The 20827-nt window shown below is 33.1% G+C and overlaps 1 long non-coding RNA gene across 1 annotated transcript in view; it reads right to left on the reverse strand.

Annotated features, from left to right (window-relative positions):
* LOC108493696 overlaps window positions 1-20549 on the reverse strand; it is a 54352-nt gene extending 33803 nt beyond the window's left edge. The window contains exon 1 of the long non-coding RNA XR_001873562.1: window positions 20459-20549. This is a non-coding gene — a long non-coding RNA (uncharacterized LOC108493696). The remainder of the gene's footprint in view (window positions 1-20458) is intronic.
* Between the last annotated feature and the right edge of the window lie 278 nt (window positions 20550-20827).

Consider the following 20827-nt stretch of genomic DNA (forward strand, 5'->3'; position numbering starts at 1 on the left):
TCCATTATCAGTCAGTGGTCCCAGGATAATTATCAGTAAATCTGGAAAATCATCTACAGGGAAATAGAAACTTAGCTCATGAGGAGACACATTTTCTTTGAGAGAAATGACAGGGCTTTTGGACGCAGAAGATTGATTTTGGTAAGATCTGTCCTCATGGAGAGCTAAGAAGTCAATGTGTTTTTTCTTTTTCTGTCTACCGGTATAATTGTATTACTGTGGCTCTTGCCTATTTTAATTTTTATTGAAGTACCTTCTTAGAAGATGGTCCTGAAACAGAGCTCCTACATCAAGGTCTCTCCTGATGTTGATATGAAATTTAGAAGGACACTGTGGAAGTGTCATGTCCTCCTACATACTCCTTTTAAAGGGTGATGTTATTTGATCTCTGTCATCATAGAATAACAGTTGTTTGCATTAAGTTACCATTTAGTCCATATAGAGCTGCATTTGGAAAACTTGTGGGTACATCCTTTGAATTCACACAATCATGACTATTCAAAGTACTGTAACACACGAGGAACTTGACTCACTTATTTCTTCATCTTGCCATCTTGGCATATGCATATTTCAAATTTACATTAGCACGTTGATTCATGTTTTTCCATGGTTTGATTGACATTCAGAATACTAAATTACCTCAGTTCTGGAATATCTTTAACTGATTATAGCCTTGAGACACCCTCTGATAAATGGCTGTGCTCTAATTTTCAGAAGCAAACACTCTCATAATCAAAGGAACCTTCTGTTTATGCACTTCTCATCTGGCAGTATCACAAAAATGCTTTTAAATTAGTCCGTGAGCTTTAAAATTTATAGGTTTATAAATACTATTATCTAGTTTCATGTTTGAAGTTATAAATCCTTTTTATTCCATGTCACTTGTTTTAAATTTATTCAGATTTCAATATCATCTGTTTGGCTTCTATTCCAAGACAATTCATGGTCCCAAGAAAATGTTTTTTTGCTATAATTTTGAGAAAGACATAATTGTGACAGCCAGATCCAGCTAATAAATAGTTATAAGAGCCAGAAATCAAATTTCTTGGGATGATAAGGAGGCTGCAAAAGATTATACAGAGTGATGCATTCTCTAATCTCTATATAAACCAACTATTTCAAAGATTCAGCATAGACTTTAAGGGAGATCCAAAACTATTTTTGAGATACAACTGCCAGAGAAGATCTAAGAAATTAGCACCATCTCAATAAGAAGGATGTGGGCTTATATTTATGAGCAAGGGCAAAAATCTTACTAGGGAATTTTGTTCAGAGTTTGGAAGATCCTTGGATTCAATTGAACAGGCTGCCTATTCTAATTAATTCTAATTCACAATCATATTACGAATAAGAGTTTTTTCTGCTCTGGGACTAGCTTCTGTAGGTCCAAAAATTATACCTTAATTAAATGTATTATAGCTAAAAATTACATAAAACATGAAAAGTTCTAGCTGTGTTGAATTTCTCATAGACAAGCATTCAATTGCAAAGAAATTCCTATTGGACCCAGAAATCAGAATCAATATGGGCCGAGATGAATATAAGATTGAATTTTTCCCTCTTTTTTTTAATGCATTGATAAAAGCCGATAAGAAGTTAAAATCTTCAGCCTCACAAATAAAAAGGGAGTTAAAAGAGAAAATTGATTCTCCATTGTCTTTTAAAGATCAATAATATGTTGATAAAAACAGTTGGCATAGAGAAAGAAAACATAATTTGTGAATCTAATAACACCTAAATTGGACCTGTTAATCTCATTTGTACATGGTCATTTTGATTTCCAAACTAACAGGAGTGTATGATCAACAGCAAATTAGGCCACAACTGTCTTACTTTCAAATTATTTATGTGGTGTGACCACATTGACCTTTACCTTTGCCATGTCCACTAAAAGCTTAATTTTCAGTTTGGGTAATCTTGTGCACTCGTAGCAGGTTTTATCTGTGGATTATGGAATAACTCACATATGGTAGAAAGACCAATTTCACTAAAACTGAGGATCAGAGAAGTTCATGCAGTACATTGTGAAGATCCTTGTTTGATTTAAGCCTGCAACTGTCACTTTCTTTACAAACCATAACAAGGCCTCCATTTTGTGAAGCAAATCTAGACTTGATGATCCGTAGTGATCTGTGTGCAATCCTGGAATATATGTTCACTTCTTAACTGAATTTATGTAGCTTGTTGGTTTATTGAGAATATTTTGCTGTCTTACAGAACCTTTGCAAATACAGCTTGAAGGGTGCTGTACTGGTTGATTTACCTTCTATGAGCACATAGTTACAATGAAACATGAAGTAATTCAACATAGTGTGGTACAGTGGCATTCGAGGATAACCAAATTGGTTTGTAATAAAGCTTCTGTCTATGATGCAGTGTCAAAATGTTTTTTTCATCATGTGGGATCTGTTAAATGCTTTCCTGTAGGTCACCCAACCCCTGCCTAAACAAAGCAAAACTAATTCTTGGCTTGTGATAAGAAGAGTCAGACCTTAACAACAGTATGCATATTTTAAAGTTTTAAAAATCTCAAAGCTATATTACATCAAACCCACTTCAGCTATTTAATTTATTTCATTCATCTATGACTACAAAAATGTAGTATTCTTATGGCACCTTATGTTTTAATATGTAAAAAAAAAAATGGACTTGGGCTGGGACATTTAAGAATGTGCTCCCTTCCTTCTCTGCTCAAACCCCCAGAGATCTCAAAGTGATTTAAAATGTCCGGGATTCTTATTCTCATTTTTTACTGAAAGTGATAGAGTCACTGAGGCCTAGAAACATTGAAGTAACTTGCAAAAATTCAAGGAGTTTGTGACCTTGCTAATCGGTCATAGGATAAGAATAAAAGCCAAAACCACTGGCACTCAGGAAAGGCCATTAGGCTCTACCTTGCAGCTTGCAGTAGAACAAAGCCGTTCTTCATATGCCTTCATTCAACCATTCTTCAAACAACTGAATACAGAATTACCATACATAGAGAAAGTAAAACTACTAGATTGCTTAGTCTGTCCTCCTACTACCATGGAATTTTAATTTTTTTCAGAATTTTGTCAAGTATGATATTAATCATTGATGTCAAATAGTAGCAAACATATGAAGTAATCAGGGCTAAAATACCATATTTATGATGTAAATATGAAACACAAATACCCTACAATTAATAAAGAAGTAGGATTAATTTAGTAGCCTCTGTTATCAATCCCAAATTACTATTCTCTCTGGCTATAGTTGGCAGATGGATTGAAATCCAGGCTATGTCACACTAGGTATTGGAAGCTGCTATTAGATTTGCTGAATTCTGTTCTATTCTTATGGTTGTTACTGTTCACAACTGACACTTCCTGTTAGATCCTCAGTGCCTGGCTTTTATCCACTCTTATTGAAAACATCAACAGCAAACAAATAAACAAATGAATAATCATATTCTGTGGTTTGTCCTTCCAAATTCCTTTAAATGAACTTCCATCTTCAATGATATCCAGGGCCAGTTTTTCTATCCCCTCTCTCCCCTCTCCCCAGCCATTCTGACAGCCTAGGGAGAAGGAAAGCTCAGATTTTAGCACAGTAATTTAAAGTGTTAATTAATGAATAATGGAGTGACCTTGATATCCTTGTTTCTCCAAGACTGTGTGTTACAAATCAACCCTGTGGTTAGTTTGTAAGAGGTAAGGAAAGATAAGGGGGCAAACCTTCTCCCAGTATATTCATCATTAATCAGAATCATGACTCACATTTGCTTAAAGAAATATATCAGTAACAAAAACATAAGCAAGTGTCTTCTCAACATCTGGAACCAAATGAGTTGTGCTAATTTTAAAATAAAATTATCTATAAAAACACATTTTTGGAAGAACTAAAACTTCTGTCTTATTAAGCCTTACAAGAAGTTTAAATGTAAGTTATATTGGCAGAACAGAAACTTAATTCATTCTTTCTTTCAGTATACAAATTAAAGTCTCTAATTCAAAGTGTGGACTCTTAAGAAATTTTCAGTTTTGCCACATTAGTGAATAAATGAATGGAACAGAATTAAAATGGTGATTCATCACTGCAGGATGATGCACCACAAAATATGGTTTATTCAATTATCTTGACAATTGAGTTACAGTTTTAACTATTTACAATAATGCTTTCATAATGCAGTAGTAAATATTTTATAATGTATTTTATGAAAATAACAAAGACTTATAAATTCTGCACTGCACACAATAAAACACTGCAGCACGCTGCCGTGAAACCTTTGCCAAGAAGCAGGGAACATGGAGACACTTCGTGTGTAAATCATAAACTTTACAGGTTATTAAAATACAGCCTTTTCTATGCAATCTTTGAAGAAGTAGCAGAATCAAGTCACATTTTTATCCTTTCTGAAGGCATGATTTCTCAAATGAAGAGTCAAATGCTTCTGGTTTAGACTAGAGCATGACTCGTACCTTCAGCTCTGCTTCAGATTTTCTACATAGACTGAAATTGTGACAATTTCTCCTGCACAACTCCAGATATATTAACATCTGTAGTTGCTGTTATACATATGTAATTAAATAAATGTAATTTACAGGCCTGCCAGAAGAGCTTTAAACAAAAGACTTAAATTTAAGCAAGATATTCAATTGGCAGACATTTATTTTCAAGTGCACAAGATCTGTCCTTCTTTTTTAAAATAGTATCACAATAAAGACAAAAACTCAATAAATGGTAGTGCTCTGTAGACTAATTTTTTAAAATGTTACCTCTGGTTTATTTTTTTTTTCCAGACTTGGATTTTATAGATATAAATATCAGGAATATGTCCAAAACATTCTAATAGACTAGGTAATTTCCCTTATCTAAGTGAACCAATACCTTTTATCTAGCAATGTACAAATAAAGTAATGAAAATACTTTACTTCTCCTGTCACTGCAGTGGCAATTAGAGCAGATAGACTGTTAGAGAAAGATATATAAAGGGCTTTAGGAAACAATTTTTATGGAACAACATCTTTATGTGACTTATTTATCAAAACAAAATAAAATGAAGTAAAATTTTAAGGATTTTCAAATGCTTATTTTTTATTTGAGACGGAGAGAAGAAAACTCTCTTCATCATAGCTTGAAACAGCATTTTTTTACTAGGTGTGTAATTTTCATTCTTTTTTTTCATAGTAACTGAAATAGGTACTTAAAAAGAATATATTATTTAGCATTTGGACACAGTTTTACATTATCAAGAAAATTTGTCAGAACTGTATAAAGAAAAGGAGTATGGTCAATCTATTGAAAAAATCACCATTAAATAGTAACATTATAGAAGTAATTTTAGAAAATATAAAAATCAGCATTAGCATTCTTTTATTTTTTAGAAAATCCAGAGTGCTTTAAAATATCTAGCAGTTGAATTTATTGACAAAGGTCTTTATTAATATCCTGTAATGAATTCTTTTCCTACATCCTCCCAGTTAGTTCTTTTGTACAAAGTACTTATATTTCAAAACTTCTATTTGGAGCCTGTCTGTATTCCTCAAATCTGCAAAGTTTGGGTGGTATGGGGGAATAGAATGTAATCTCAACAATTTTAAAATACATCTATTGGCTATTGTATTTAAATATTACAATAACTTTTTTGTACATACACAAATTGTGAATACAGCCCTACTGTTAAAAAAAAAAGTGTTGAATAGAACCTCTTAATTGTTATCTGTAAGTTCTTATATTGATATAACAAGAATTGTAGCCACAACCTTCTCTTCATTATAGTGCAGTTGAGGCAACTTTTAGTAACAGAGTTTTCCAGACCACAAGTGAGTAGGCAGCTCTGACAATTATACTTTCATTTAATTTTTTTCGGCTATTTCAGGACATCCATTATCTTGAAGTTTCTGTAGCAGGCAGTTCATATAATATAGCACAGCTGGTACCTCTCATGTCTGAGGTTAAACACTTTGATTACTATTTTCTTATTTTTTACTTCTATTTTTCCCCTCTGTGGTCAAAACATGAGTTTATAGAAAAAATTAAATCAATTCCACACATAGAAATTATTTCCAAACAACCATAACCATTTATTTCTGACTTTCCATTTAGCAGAAATCAGATTTTGTAACTTGTTTTTTTTTTTTTTATTTTTTAAAGCATGCTGGGAAAACCAGGTCCGGCAGCCTCTGTGAAGGACTCCATCTCAGGTTTTTTGCCCAGCAGAGCCTTCCTTAAGCTAACTACATTTTACATTGGAAAATTATTTTAGTTTCTATCTCCAGTTCGTGCATTATCTTGGTCATTTGCTTCAGCACAGAACTGTTGCTCTTCTCATTTCTAACATATAGAATGTTTACCATTAACTGTGATGAAACCTCTTATGTTTTTCTTAATAGTACAAATAAACCTAAATATTACATCAAAATTCTCACTAAAAAAATCCTATTTGCATCAGAATAAATGACTTGGATTAACACCATATTTCTTGCTAGAACTAAGGAAGAAATAGATCCACCATATATGAAACCTCTGCCTGTAAGGTGCAAGAAACAGGCTACCTTGGAAAAAGGGAATTGTAGAAAAAAAGGAAGAAATCAATAATGTGTCAAGTTTCTTTTCTGCTTTGAGAATGCTCAAAAAAAATTAAAAAAAGATCCAAACCACCACTATATTTGAATACTCCCAACTTATTCCCAAAGATAAAAACTCAGACTGATTTCTCAGAAAACAAAGACTTATCCTGTTTTATTCAAGGCATAAGCTAGTTTATCAGCCTAAATAGGTTTAATAGCCTAAACAGAACTACAGTTCATGGTATACAGGTAAAGGACTGATAATTTTCTTGTCCAAAGTATCAACTTGGTGTGAAAAATAAGAACTATGGAATAGGATGAAGAAGAAAGAGTAACCTTAATAGCTGTATGTGCAAGGATCTAATATTATTTCAGAAGCAAAGCCAGAAGAGTCTCCTTATAAATTCTCAAGTCTTCTGCTCTAGGCATACTTCATCACTGGTGTGCATATAAAACCAGAATTACCTCTGCATACAGTGAATATTCTTAACAGCCTAAGGATCTGCATTTAGCAATAGCAGCCTGAGAAGGAATTTATATTGGAAAAGAAAGGAGAAAAAAATAGCATGAAAGACAACAGTAGAGAAAAACAATTGTCCTAATAATACCAGCAAGTGTCCTCCCACCACATATTTGTGTTTCAATCTAATCTTAAATCAACAAAATAAGAGTGAATATGATCTATCCTCAGCTAAATTTCCTTACTGAGTCACGGTTAGGAAGATAAACAGCATAGAATGAATTTCTACTGGTCCTCTGGATTAAATCACAAAAATCAAAGACCCCCAACATTCAACTCTTTTATTTTGGCTGACAGCATAACAACTTACCGGCTACTTGTTTGATCAGTAGAGCTATTTCTCTACATCTCAATGAAACAAATTACTCTCCCAATTATTTCCGATTTAGACCCAATATCACCTTGTAAGCAAAAGCCAAGAAAATGCTGTAGATGGATACTGTCAGAGACATTAGCCAATAACAAAAGATATTTGGAAAAGTTCCATACGTATACCGTGAAGTGCTAGCTCTAACTTTTAACTTTTTAACTTTCAATATATGAAATGTTGTTCATACATGAAATTTCTATTTTTTTTAATAAAATGCTATACCTGCAGTGTGATGCTCACACCTGGACTGCTGAGACAGGCCAGAAAAGATGTGTCTGGCTGACATTCTGCTATGTCCATTCACTCTCCCCAGCTCCCATAGCGTTCCAAAATGAAAGATTCATTTTTCCTTCTCCTGACACTAATGAGATTATTTCTTTGATTTCATTGTAGGAAGAACTGCACTATTACTGAGGAAATAATTTAGATTTTTCCTCTACCAGTCTAGATATATTTAAGATTTAAAGGAAGTAATCCAGAACAGAAACCTACTTGAAAGTGGAGCATAGCAGTAAATGGTAGAATCTGGGAAAAGTCTGTCCTTTTTGAATCAGAGCTGCAGTCTTTTTGCAGCAGAAAATGTGTAAGGTGAAAAATGTGACAGCAACAATAGATCAGGTCATATATTGGGCAGTGTTTTGAATTGTGACCCAAATGTGTTTTAATTTGATTCACTCATTGTTACACTTGTCCTTTTGTCTTCTACTAGAAAAGACTCAGAAAATAACGTATATTTTCATAAACATGCAATTAACTGTTTGGGGTTTTTTTGGAAGATCTCAAATGAAAGACCTAATGGGTGTTAGTTTCTGGATAACTAAAATCTCTAGCTGACAGGGATTTGATGAATCATGTAGGTATCTAGGAAAATGCTTCCACACTCAAGACAGTCATTATTTGTAATTGTGACTGAAGGAAATGTGACAAATAAGAGACCCCTAGAGATTGAATACAGCTAAAAATCAAGTAGGACATAGCTCCATTGTGCATCTGCCATATGTGACAAAGTTAATGAGGAAAGCACCTGTAAGTATAATCTTTATCCAACAGTTCTCTGTGTAACTTGTAGCTCAAAGATTTACCACCAACAGGTTCAGGGACCACTTTCATGCAACATGGATCCATTCGTAGTGGCCTGTCCTACTGGGTGTCTTATATCATTATTAGCACTTCTCATTCTTGTTTTTGTTTTAAATTAAATTGGAAACTTTTAAAGAAACAACTGACTTTAGTTATTTGCATGTATTGGGGACAGGAAAACAGCATCTTGATCTTCTCTGGTCTTTTAGTGACTACTGGCAGAAAAACAATAAATGAGAATTTATTGTATATTATATATATATATGTAGATGTGCTTTTTCGCATCTAGGAACTCAGTCCTCCCAGGTGGTGATCTTGCACAGAGAAATTAAATAACTTGGAGGATGGTTTGATCACAATCTCTGTGAGTGGGAGTCAAAAATCTGTGTGCAGATTTGACAGCCACAGCCTTGATACGGTAACAACATGCTTTTTAAGAAAGTAAACAAGAAAGGAAAAGTATCGTACAAACATTTTTTAAAATTCATGGGGGGTTGTATGTTTGTTTAAAAACACAAAATATATCTATTTTCTCAATACTTCTCAATATTTCTTTAAAAGCATGAAAAGCACCATAAGTTGAGCGTGCCATCCTTCACTCTACAATATATACATTTTTCTTCCTCGTGAGAATAAAAAACGCAATACAAGCAAAAGGAGCTAGTGCTGAGTATATTCATTCAAAAAGTCTTTTTGACACAATGACCCATAAGGTCATTTTAAAGAGAGCACAGTGAAACGTGTTCTTCTCTAGTGTACATTTTCTTGTGTGTTTTTTAAATTCTTTTTTTAGCATATAGAGTTACAATCTAATCTTTTGGGAGCCCAAGTCACTTTCTAAACTTTCCATTGAACATGTAGTTTAAAGAAGCAAAAATGCTGAGTGCTTTTGTCCTGCAATTCACATTATAAACAGCCAAAAAAAAAAGGAAAACTCTGCAGGATAAAAATGCTTTCTTTTATTCCCTTCCCCCACGCCTTTTTTCCCAGTAGGACTTGTATTGCTGTGCTTCGCTGCCTGATGAAACTTCCAGCAAAACCAAGCACAGGAGAACAAATGTTCAGGAATCTCTAGATATCATATTCATACCATGCTGTTTCGTAGTAGTCAGGAAACTACAAATCACTACTCAAAAAATAACTAGATCATCCTCTAATGCTAGTTTTGAGATGAAGATATTGCTTTATTTAGCTTACAATCTAAAGGAAATGTAGAGATAAAGCTTATATTTAATCTTCATGATTTTTCCTATCCTTAGTCATGTGTATTGAACACTCAGTTCACTTTATCTTTTCAAATGTCTCATTATCAATTGCCTCTATTCACAATCTACATGAAAGTGAATGTCCAGAGTAAAAACATTTGGCTTGCTGCCACAATTTTTTTTCTGTTAATAAAAGTAAAGGTTGAAGTTAGGGAGAAATGCTCTCAATGACCACTCCTTTTATGCTTCTTTCACTGTTCCCATAATCTTGCTATAAACCATTTATCAAGAACAGATCACTGAAAAATGAAGTATTCTCTTAAACAAATAAAATAAAAAGAAGCTTGAATGATGACAGATTGTTTAATATTTGCCAACTATAAGCAAAGACTTACAGAAGAAAATGTGATAAATGTCCCATGAGCACTTACACTGTGCAACTACCATGAAATTCTTCAGTGTAATATTTTAGAGAATGCAAGGAACGGTAAAAGGATGGAAAATATAAGAAGAAATGAAAGAAATGTACTCTGAGTTGCAGAAAGGAGGTCTTTTAAGAGAACATCTCTTATTTGTGAAAACTACCAAAAAATGTTGTCTACAAAAAGTAACGAAAACTTCGAGTATGATACTGAAGAACGTAAAGAGCTTGAGTAAATATCTTTAATGAACTTAGTGAAAGCAAGATGGATTTCATCTAATATAAATATATTTCTAAACTTCAAATTTCTTAGAGGGTAGAAATTAATTAAATTAGAGATTCTATCTCAGTTGTGCAAAATATAATTTTATAGTTTGTTCTCCATTTTGATTGTCAATCAAAATATGAGGAATAGTTTGAACATTAAATAAGAATGAAACAAACATTTATTCATTTCATCAGGACATCTGTTTGCTCACTGTTCATATCACTAGACTGAAAGACAACAGGAAGAGAACAGGAAAGATAGCTTATCAACTTGCTTAAGCACTGTAATACTCTAACTTTTAAGAGAAACAATTGGCCATGAAGAGACTAATTGCATTGAACTACTTATACTACTCTGGAATCACAGTTATCTAGGAGTCACTAGGGCTCTTCTGAAAAACTGCAAAACAGATTTTGAAATATCAACCTGCACTGGTGTAACACAGGTGACCAGTTAAATACTTAGCTCAGAATTCTTTGTATAGCTGTGGAAATACATCTGGGGATGACTTTTGGAGCAGTGAGGTTTTGTTTTCTTCCTAACCTATGGTTTTTTTTCCATGCTTAATCCATTTCTGGAGTAGTAATCCATTTGAAATTGCAAGGAATTTAACCACTGAGAAGCAAAAATTTCCATGCCTTCCTATGCATGCCTTCATGCATTCCCTCTCTCAATGATACTCTTTTCAAGTCACTGACAATATTCCAGCTATACAGAAGCTTAACTTAACCACTAAGCAACAGCCTACTTTACCTGCAACGTCTTTGTCAATTTGCTACTACTACAATCACCAGTTTCCAGTTTTCAACAATTAATACTCTTTTTCCTCAAAAAACCACCAAAATTATCTGAAATGTTTCCTTCTTTTTACTTCTTCTTTTCACTAAAGCCATCTGTAATGTCCTTCTCCTCAGTTACCTGTTTTCTTATGCCTTAGTTTACGTTATTGAGTTATCAAACTAAAATATAAGGCACATGGGAAATGTTGAGATTTGATAGAGATCAAAATGACAAGGTGTAATCAGTGCTACATTTTTCAAACATTGTAAACTTCCAGTTTACCTTATTCTGACTTTCAAGTTTTGCTTATTTTAGACTTCCAAAATTAAAATAAGTTAGAAATATCAAATTTTACCATATTTGTTGCAAGATGTCACACTAATTATAGTGGAAAAGAAGACACTATATAATTTTGAGTATACATTCAAATATATGAGATGAAGAAAAGCAGCAATGCACTCTGATTTGCAGCAGCTTTGCCGTATCTGCAGGCAATAATGTTCTGTGACAGGTGCTATCTTTAGGTTACTTTGTCCTGAAAGCTCAAGCCACTCTTTGATTCCTTTGTAAGCAGTCATACCTGTACAGGACTTTAGTGAACTTGGTTCCCTCGAGAAATATTCTTGGAAATGAGACCCATTCTCTCTGTGGTTGGAGAAGTTTTCAGAACAGAAGCAGTAATGTGACTTCTCTGGTTGCACTTTCCCCCTAATTTATATTTAACACCTTTGAGCTTCTTTTAAACAGTTCTCTGAATAGGTTTGGACAAAATATTTTGGATGAAATTGCTATAACAGAAATATTCTTTCTAAAGTCTAATTTCTTCTATTTAAACTGTAAAACTTCATTTTAGAACACTTCTGTGTGTGTAAGTGCATGTCTGTGTTTTTCTACTTGAAACACGCATACACAGATGCCCTCACATACAAGCACCTGTGTGTAAGAATTGTGTTAGAATCAACATTTAGTTTCATGCTGTAGAAACAATGAAACAGCTCCTTCCATTTGAAAGGCTTTTGAGATATTTGGAGATAAAGAAGTAAAATATTTAATACAGCTACACATATCTACAACCTCAGAAGTTTTATTGCCATAAAATAATCCTGTTTCAAAAGAGAAAAAGGAAGAGAGTAGAAGGAGAATGTACTATTGTCAGTCTCAGAAAAGTCATTTTTGTTCAGCAGGGAGCAATGATTACATATGAATAAACATTATGGAATTTTTTTAAATTGTCTAAAAGTGTGACATCTAGAGAGGGGGAACACTGGAGTATTGGAGTGGGAACGTATAAAGTAATGTTTTGATCTTTGATAGCAAAAGTATGCACATTACAAAAATGGAAGATGGTGTGCATATAAATGTTGAGATGACAAGCTGTATCATATGAAGTTAATGAAAAAAATCAAAGAGAAAAATCGGAAATCAGTATTTCTAAGAAGAAATCACACCCATGCAACGAGACTGATGAGTCCAAGACAATCTATACTGCTCTGTGTCTGTCTATTTGTGTATGTATGTATGTACGTATGCATGTATGTATGCATGTGTGCATGTATCTATCTATCTATCTATCTATCTATCTATCTATCTATCTATCTATCTATCTATTTATCTATCTATCTATCTATCTCCATACTGTTCATGCTCCGTAGGTTGTTCTAGGATGGAATGTGGACTGTTCAACTGACATTTCTTCCAGATTGTATACACTGAATAATTTTAATAATCTCATTTATTATTTGATAAAAATGTTTTATTTAACAGCTTCTGATCTTCCTGTCTGAGACAGAGATTATAAACATGAGAAAAAAAATGTAGATATGAATTGAAGAAGAAAGTCATAACAGGAAACTTACTACAATTTTTTCCTTTCTCTCCTGCCACTTTACACACTTGTTCAGTACTCATTCTCTGTTCTTACTCACTCTGTGAAAATGTCACTCTTGTGCATGGTTACCACCCTATTTTACTGCTTTGTATGTTTCACTAGAGATGCATTGCCTTCTTCCCCTACATTGCTCATGATAAAACTTAGACTTCCAAAACTACTGCTGTATTTGACTGGTGAATTGCTTCCTTTATTTTTTCCTTTCTAAATAAGAAAGAATTTGCTTTCAAAAAGACGGTAACAAAAAATTTCCACTAATAGCCTTAGTCTCTCATCTGGTATCCTTTCATTTTCAGTTTGTTCTTTTGACAAAATTCAACCCCCTGAATATGCATTATTTAGGAGGTTTTTGGCTGTTAACAATGGTGTTATAATCATTTGTTTCAAACCTCAGGTCAGCCAACTGCTATATAAAAGTTTAATTTTTACATAAAAACAGTGATGTGTTGATCCGTGTCTTGCAGTTCTTTGAAATCTAGCTCTAAATGCAGACAATAGCTATCTCTTCAGGTTATTCTTTACTGTTATCACAGCAAATAATTTCTTACACAGATAAACATCAGCTTCTTTTTTCTTTATGTTACCTGATTTTGTGGTAAAAAATAGTTGAAAGAGTGTTTGTTTTTTTCCCCGACTCTAAAGGCAAAATACTAATTGCTTAAGAAAACAAGTGTCTAATTTCTTTATCTTTTCTTTACTGTACAGCTGATTACAAATAATGACATTTTAATTGAAAAATTAGTATATGAATTAAGACGGATGATTGTTTCCAACCTAAAATATACAGATCACAGAAGTAGAAAATAATAAGCATTCTTTAGAAAATAGAAAAGTAAGCTGGAAAAGTTAATGCTTTAATTTTATTATTTATTTTTTAATTCTACATGCTTATGAATGTTATCCAATCTTAAAGCTTTGCTGTCCTCAGAGATTGTATATTTACTTTTTTTTTTTCTCTGTCTTTACATTTATTTCCTATTTTCATAGCACTGGAAAAATTTGAAGACTAGAGTCAATCAACAGCAATATATAAGCACTGGTTGAGAAAATATATAAATATTAATATTAATAACTATATGTGTAATATAATCTCTCAGAATCTGTTACATAAAGGAATTTAAATGGTTTTTCTTAATCTTTTTGAATACTGTCATTGTAATATAGTTTATGCTAGAGTATCAGCGCTATATACTATTTTTTATAGTTCCTTATATAGTTCTAAATATCTTCTGATTCTTAAGCTAAAATAATTGACTGCTCTTACTGTTTGGTAATTTTCAAACTTGCTTTAGAAAATTAAATTATATAAACTATACATGTTTCAGGTATGTCTCATGTATTCTGGACTTGGCTTTTGAACATTTCTTTTCAAATATCAGTTTCCAAGGGTTATTTACCTGGGTTGACATTTCCCTATATGAACAGTCAGATTTCAGAGAGGTAGCCTGTTGAACAATTGCTGTAATTTAAATTAATATCATATTAGCATTTTAATTTTTTCAGGATTGATTTAACTCAAGTTTTGCATTAACTATCTTGGACACGAGAGTTGCATTTTCAAATAAAAGATTGTGTTGTATAGTTCTTTATTCTCTTGAACATAATGTTAAGAAAAAACATGAAACTTAATCTAATCCTCAGAGATCCTTTTTAGGTATTAGGATTAGATGAGGGTTTTATAATCCTCTAGAGATTGTCTTTTTTTCTTCCATTAGTAGTGTTGGCAAAAGATTATTTTTTATCTCGTGCTTCTTTGGTAAAAGGTCACAAACTCTTTTGTTATTTTAGACCTTCTCAAAACATCACCAAATGTTTGAGCACTTAGGAGTTGTTTGAGACTCCACTGGAGACAACTGTACGATGTCAGAGTAGAAAGGGTTTTGTAAGGTCATAGAAATCCCTTACTCTATCAAGTCTGGCCTGCCAAATTTCAGTACGATAAAGTACAAAGAATAAATACAATCCCTGACAGGGCTGCATAAGGTATTCCTTTTTAGTTCTGTTCTATAAATCTCCATTTCTGTGTTTCAGGCACTAAATTCTATTTCTTATTCTGTCATGTTTCACTCATGATAATATTTATATTCCTCATAAGATAGTTTATGCTTTGTTGATGGTTCTGGACATTAATTTCCTGTCAGCTATGAAGGATAAGATAAGAAATATTTTGTTAAAAGTTCTACATTTAGAATAATGCATGAGCATCATAGTACAAAAGTCAGACTAACAAAACATAGGAATTGAAGTTGAATTCAGTAATATTAAACCTTTTACCAATTACTTGGTTTCTCATTTGTCATGGAAAGGGATCTATGTCCAATTCCAGTCTTCCCAAACTCTTTTTTTTTTGTTTTAATTTTAATACAAATAGCAAGAGTTAGCTTAAACTCTGAGGATCTAATTCAAATTTATGTGATGTCAACTACATAGAAGAAAATGAAATACCTGTAGTTCTCTCTGGTCTCCATTGCCTTTCATCCTTTGCCTGTTACCAGGCAACTTGCAGTCTTGCTAAGATTTGTCTGGTTTTCAAAGTAGACATAGGCACAGAGTGCAGGCACAGTTCAAAATTAATTATACGTCTTGGTACAAGCATATTTGTTTCAAAAATTTGCAGCCATTTTCTTATGAGTGATATAATACAGCTCCACAGTGGCCAGAACTCAAATATGATGGATTTATGCTGTAACCTTCCAATAATTCCCTGTGTTATATCTTTTACTCCCTGAAGTTCCTCTTGTTTTTCTGTAACAAGAGCCAGTCATCACTGGAATTGAAACAAAAGAGGGACAAATTTGCTTCTAGCCCTCTTCTGCCCATATGAAAAAAGCCCTCTTCTCCCCATATGAAACTTTGTCTGGTACTGCTGTCAAACCACTTATTCAATTCATGTGCAAAGACTTCAAGAAAAATATTGCAATTTAAAATGAACTTCTTTGCTGTTTCCTATGCACAAATTTCTCCAAAAAATTTTTTACTAGATTTTAATCACAGATATTTTGGAATGCACTAAACAATGTGCCAACATTTTTCGGATCTAAGCTAAAAATTTTAGGAAACAATGTTTGATAGGAACACTGTCTCAGTTTCAGAAATAACTGAGATAACCCAGAGATACATGGAGGTCAAACCTAGGTACGTATAAGAAGCACTGGCAAATATCCATCTCTCTGGAACACTGCTTATGGGATAAAGAACATGATGTTCAATTAGAAACTAAATCTCATAAGCAATGCCTAATTCAACAGACTCAAAAGTTCACTTGTCCTTCTATCCCATTATAGAAATGTTTAGAAATATATAGGATATATGGCTTTCACAGCACTGAAGACTTAGAGAGAACACTACCGAGAACAACCAGAGAGTTAGACCCAGGGGATGCTGCGTGACACTTTCCCATCACTCAGTGCAGTGGTGCTGTACAACCAGAGTGAAACAGGATTTGTTGTTAGGCAGAATGCATTGGTATTTAGGGTACTAAAAAAGAGAAGAAATCATGGCCTCATCCAATCTAATAAATTCATAAAGCCAAATTTATACTTTCAGTTTTATAATATAGGTCTTCCTTTCAGAAATGTAATACATTTTCAAACTCTTTTTCGGTAGTTTATTCTTATCTGTAATTTTATTACAGTTTAAAGAGGAAATATTAGGTACTTTTGTTCTTCATATCTTTTTCGTCAGCAGAGCTGCACGTTGTACAGTTGTTTTCAATATACAGTAATACTGATCTCTGCAAAGAGAGGCAAGACATTTCTCCTCTCCTTCCCGAGCACCTCTCTTAACCTGAGAATAAGGATTAATAAAACATAAGCCTTGGTGCTTCTGGGGGTTAACTATAGACAGTTTGCATTTCTGCCCATCAGCTGTAGGTCAGAAACTACTGAAATACCATAGTGGCATCAAGATTCCTGGTAGGCCACTGGTGCCATACACACAGAAATAAAGTTAGTCCTCTGAAGTGCTCCAAACACATTATTGTAAAAATCTTAACTTATAGATCTTAATCTTACAAGTATTTCTGTATGCACAAAGCCTTATTCATGTTAGTGACACCAGGCACACTGTTATCTTATTCACAGGATTGGGTCATACCAACAAAAGACAGAAGTTACTAAAGTCAGTAATGGAATGGAATTTTTTATTCTTTCAATAAATATGTGTGTTTATGATACAATCTCTCTAAAAGACAATGATAGTATTTACTGAGTGGATAATAATAGAAAAAATATTTTTTAGATTTGGAAAATTAGGAATAAAATTAGATAGTCTCAGTTTCAGATACAATTTTATTGTTAGATACAAAACATATTTATTATTATATCCAAAACAATAAATGCATGCAAGAGGTAAGCAGCACGAAAGACTTAAGTATTCCATACTGAAAGGGATGAGAGGAAAAGATAAAAAGAAAATCAAACAAATTAAGTAATAGTGATCAGTTAGAAATAACTTAGTGAAAACTACAAGATATTTCTGAAAGATGGAGTAGCTCTCCAGTCTTTGATAACACTATTTTTATATGCCTTCTAGTCACAACTGAAAAAGTTTTTTCCTAATTATGTGCATGTTTTGAGATATATATTATACAGAAGGAAAAAAATCAAAATCACTATGTTACAAAGCAGCTGGAAACAAGTAAAGCCTTTCAAGAAAGTTAACCTAAGACTAGCTTTATAAAAAAAAAATTGATGACTAACCTTACCTTCAGAATTTTTCCTGCAAAAAATACCCACCTTATAGTGGATGGATGGCATCCTGATATTACTTCTCCCAATCTGCTAACAAATTCAAACTGCATATTGGATAGTTTAGAGCAAAATTATTCTTATTCCTCATCCACTTTTCTTAGGTCCTATTGCTACTTATCCATTTACATGTTCTATCTTCACTCTGAGTCTATAAACATCTACAGTCAAGAATTTTTGTTTATTTTGTGTCTAGCAAAATGGGTCCTGTTCTAGATAATGCTTCTGGTGACTGTAGAAAAATAAAAGATAAATAATAATTATTTTATTTGTGTGGATAACTGCAGGACAGCAAAATGAAAGTCTTCATGGATTGTGGACTACTCCCACATCTATAAGATGGATGCCTAAAATATCTGAATTCTAATTCTTCTTGAAATGACAGAAAAATGCCGAGACAAGAAATAGACAAATAGGTGATAAATCAGAAGGTGGGATGCAACCTCTAATTAACCATTTTAAATTCTACTTAGTTTTGATTTAGCATGATTTTAATCTTAATAAAATAGCAGCAACCTTGAAAGTATTGATGTTATTTTCATGTAATTTATGACAATAAAAAATGTGCTGAGGTTATGGGTTATGACATTTGCCAGTGAATTAGATGAATCTTAAAGTTTATTTTCTGACTGCATACTTAGCTATTGCAGTTATCTCTAAGACATTAACTTATTGAAAAGAAGATATCATCTTTCAAGAGAAACATGTCAAAAATATTTTGATAAAGTATTTATAATCCCTGAAAACAGATGGCTGTTTCATAAAGATTGTCAGCTGAGAAGATTTGCTGACAGAAACATGTTAAACGTCTTAAAATTTTTTGAAGGAAGAACTTGCACCACAAAATCAGATGCATTCTTCCATTAATCACAGCTGGTTGATTTTTTGACAGCAGGAGCATGCTGGACCTGATTTGATTGCTTTACACTTTTCCTGATTCATAATACCTGGGTAAGTTGAACCTTGATGGAGAGAGTATAAAAGCAGATCACTCGCACAAAGCATAGGTAGGATGATGGGAGAAGAAAATGATTTGATATGTGCAGATAAAGTAAAATCCATGGGATTGTATTCATGCATAAAAACACTGGGTTTGTTTTGGCTGAGATAATAATAGGCAGCATTTAAACTTTCAGAAGTATGGTATAAATCTCCCCAAAGAACACAAATTACATAAGCAGTAATATAGTATTTGAAATTTCACATATTATTTTAGTTTTTTCTGTATGCATAAAGTGCCTTTTTGATGGAAAGAAAAACACATGCAAGGCAGAGCTCAGTAAAATGTTGTGTTACTGCATTCATTCTCAGTTGAAGTAGTCAATAGGGTCATGTAGTCTAAGGTGCAGAAAGATACTTAGAGACTGAGAACCATAATCAGAAGAACAGCTGCTGACATATATTCTCCTTCTTAATATGTTATTTAGTATACTTTGTAGTGGAAGCCTTTGTTGCTTTGTTACTTTGCAATTTTGCATTCTGCAGGGCCAAAACCCATAAACCTGTACCTTTCTACCCAAATCTGCTTATACTATAACCCTGTAGACCTGCTTATACTATAGACTGCATTGGCAATATTTAGATACTGTATCAGCAATAAATCTAATCATAATCATCCATATGATTAGTGTCATATTTCTCACACCTGACCAGGAGTCTTCTCTCTACTACTCTGCCACACTATAAATCATCATAGTAGATAGGAAAGAAAGCAATTTCCATTCCCGCTAAGGCTTGTTTTTTCCTGGGAAGGATACCTATTCATACAGGAATATTTTCAGACTTACTCTGCATTTCTGGGTACGTGGAGTATTGTTGTGCACAAGAGTTGTATCTAGTCTCAGGTGTGGGTCAAGTAACAAAAATTAATTCTATTATTATTGCATCGTTCTTCTGTTCCTTTTAAGATGCTGGGACTCATAGCTGATCATGAATGGCAGCAGCAATGGCTCTAACATCACACAGACTGTGTCTATTTATAATGAGTCACTGCTTTTAGTAGGCTCAGAGTGGGAACACCTGAGTGAGAAGATACACAAGGTTATGAGCACCCTAGTTAATTTTGAATGAATAATATGAATATTCACTGGAAGTGTTTACAGAAACTGAAATAAACTTTGCAGGAGCTACCATACAGCTAAGAAAATTTTGTCTTATTTACCTTCTTGAGGAAAAGTTACGGTAAGTGTTAGCATGACATCACTTTCCTAAGTGATTTACCTGGCCTATCATAACTTCCTAAATTAATATGTAACTGTACATAGATTTATTCCTAGTTACTGAATCAGATTCACGTATACATACATATATATATATATATATATATATATATATACACATCCTTTAACAACACCCAAACCTGTTAAGATCTTTTCCTGGGTCAAATTTGTCAAATATCATTCTTTTTTGCAGTCTAGATTAGAGAATTCATTTTTTCACCCATCTAATAGTAGGTATTTGATCTCAATTAAGCAAATGTTCTTCGACTGCACTCAGTATGACAGAAGAGCTAAATAAGGAAGTTATCCTGAGAAATACTGTGGAGTGTTGTATTCTGTATCCATTACAAGCTCAAGTGATAATACTGTAACTTTAGGATGGCAAAGAAAGTATGAGCCATGCAAAGTATGAAAAAGTCTTCAACTGACCTGTTTAAGCTTGCAGAGAAAGGTGAAAAATGCACTCTTGTTACATGTGTTATCCTGTTAAAATTTTTTGTGCTTTAAAGTATGATACCAGGTACACTGAGCCCCAAAACAAATACTTTCTGTAAGCAAACAGAAAGAAAGAAACAAGCCAACCTTCTACTAAGTCCAAGGTTCAAAATGTATTGATTTTGACTTTTGAAAAGTAGAATTCTATCATAGAAAATAAAAGGTTAACAGAAACAGCAAAAAAATTAATTTCTTATTTTACTCTTCATTGGTAAAATGAGAAATGAAGTGCTACACAGAGATTTTTGATAATTCTTAGGGACAAGGAATTAATCCTCTTTTTTTCCTGATCATTGAATACTG

The sequence above is a fragment of the Lepidothrix coronata genome, unplaced genomic scaffold (assembly GCF_001604755.1).
Source record: "Lepidothrix coronata isolate B3197 unplaced genomic scaffold, Lepidothrix_coronata-1.0 Scaffold1, whole genome shotgun sequence".
NCBI classification, from domain to species: Eukaryota; Metazoa; Chordata; class Aves; order Passeriformes; family Pipridae; genus Lepidothrix; species Lepidothrix coronata.